Genomic DNA, 2,500 nt, shown 5'->3' with positions numbered 1-2,500 from the left:
TTAGGTGCGACCACCCGTGCTCCCAACTGAGCTTGCCGCTGCCGACAGAGGCCCGGGAGCGTGCTGTCGTGGCATTGCCGGCGGGAGACAACACGCGCCACCTACGGTGACCGGCAGCTCCAACGCCAGCGCCACAGAAGGACAAAAGCCCCACTTGGGTGCCGAAGCGAACTCTCCCAGCACAGCGCACGCGCCAACACGTCCGCACAGCTGCGATACAAACCACCTGCGAGAACCGCAGAGGCGACCGAGCAGCAGACGGCGTCGCGGCGCCGAGCGCCGGGCGGCGGCGCATCCTCAGCGCACACAGTCCTCAATCGGACCAGCACACTGCAGATGTCCACCGCGCTTCGCACCGGGCCCGCGAGGACCTACTTTGGCCGCACGGCGCCGCGTGCAGGGTGCGCCGGCGCGCAGCTGCGCCGCCTGCCGCCTCCGTCGGCCGGCGCGCCTGCCAGTGGCCGCCCCCACCAGCCGGCTGTAGCGCGTGCGCCCACGCACCGCGCGGCCAGCACGCCGGGCGGCCCCCCCTCACCGGCCGGGGCCGGTCCCACCCAGCCACCGCCGCGTATCGCTTCACACCCACATGCCATTCACGTTCGTGGGCATGGTGGGTATCGCTGAAACAACCGGTTGGTAGCTCAACCGATCGTCGCCATCACTGATTCACCTCTAGCGAGAACAACCGCACCACAACGGTTTACCAGTTGTTCATTTGCGTAACGTCACCAGCAAACGTAGGCGTCCATCGCCATTTGCAAATTCAACGATTGTTGCATGCCTGTGTCAGGTGTCACGACACACTATGTCTGCCCACATACACGCAACAACATGTGCACGCTTCGCAAACACGTGGAAGGTGGCCCCCGTACGTATGCGATGTCCATTGCGCAAACGACTGTCAACCGGCCTCTGTCGCATGTCGCAGATGTGGAACGCAGTGCACCATGCTATCACGGTGTGTGAGAAGAGACGACAACGTCTGACAACACGCGCCACTACATCAACAGACGGCTCATGCTGATCGCCATCCAGGGCATACCACACTGCACTCCAGCTCTTATAGGGAGACGACACGTAGCTGCGTGCACAACATTTGGACCGCATGGTTCGCCGTTGTTGGCGCAGTCGTTGTACGGTCACATGTACCACGATGTATCATTCAGTACATGAGGACCAATGTGCAGTACAGTGTGTGATTTGGAGGTACAACATCAGCGGACAGTTGACACAGGCCGTACCACAGCGTAGGCGCAGTGCTTCGCCATGCGAATGCCAATGAACAACTGCGAAGGGCATTGAGCATGTACGTCCTGCTGCCATCCACATTACTGTGTATCGCTGCAAGGTGTTTAACATGAAGCGATACACTGGGGACCGGGCAGTGCGAGTAGCAAACTATATTGCGGGGGTTGCAGTTAGGCAACACTACACTAATTTAACGCGTCGTATGACAATTACAGAGCAGGTTAAGGCCCAACGTGTGTTGGGTTAAGGCCCAACGTGTGTTGGGTTAAGGCCCAACGTGTGTTGGGTTAAGGCCCAACGTGTGTTGGGTTAAGGCCCAACGTGTGTTGGGTTAAGGCCCAACGTGTGTTGGGTTAAGGCCCAACGTGTGTTGGGTTAAGGCCCAACGTGTGTTGGGTTAAGGCCCAACGTGTGTTGGGTTACAGCACAATATGGGTTACGTTAAGGGGCAATGTGGGTTACGTTAAGGGGCAATGTGGGTTACGTTAAGGCGCAATATAGGTTACGTTAAGGCGCAATATAGGTTACGTTAAGGCGCAATATAGGTTACGTTAAGGCGCAATATAGGTTACGTTAAGGCGCAATATAGGTTACGTTAAGGCGCAATATAGGTTACGTTAAGGCGCAATATAGGTTACGTTAAGGCGCAATATAGGTTACGTTAAGGCGCAATATAGGTTACGTTAAGGCGCAATATAGGTTACGTTAAGGCGCAATATAGGTTACGTTAAGGCGCAATATAGGTTACGTTAAGGCGCAATATAGGTTACGTTAAGGCGCAATATAGGTTACATTAAGGCGCAATATAGGTTACATTAAGGCGCAATATAGGTTACATTAAGGCGCAATATAGGTTACATTAAGGCGCAATATAGGTTAGGTTAAAACACGACATAGGTTAGGTTAAGGCACGACATAGGTTAGGTTAAGGCACGACATAGGTTAGGTTAAGGCACGACATAGGTTAGGTTAAGGCACGACATAGGTTAGGTTAAGGCACGACATAGGTTAGGTTAAGGCACGACATAGGTTAGGTTAAGGCACGACATAGGTTAGGTTAAGGCACGACATAGGTTAGGTTAAGGCACGACATAGGTTAGGTTAAGGCACGACATAGGTTAGGTTAAGGCACGACATAGGTTAGGTTAAGGCACGACATAGGTTAGGTTAAGGCACGACATAGGTTAGGTTAAGGCACGACATAGGTTAGGTTAAGGCACGACATAGGTTAGGTTAAGGCACGACATAGGTT

Source organism: Schistocerca serialis, unplaced genomic scaffold, assembly GCF_023864345.2.
Source record: "Schistocerca serialis cubense isolate TAMUIC-IGC-003099 unplaced genomic scaffold, iqSchSeri2.2 HiC_scaffold_1181, whole genome shotgun sequence".
NCBI lineage: Eukaryota > Metazoa > Arthropoda > Insecta > Orthoptera > Acrididae > Schistocerca > Schistocerca serialis.
This window is presented reverse-complemented; position numbering follows the sequence as displayed.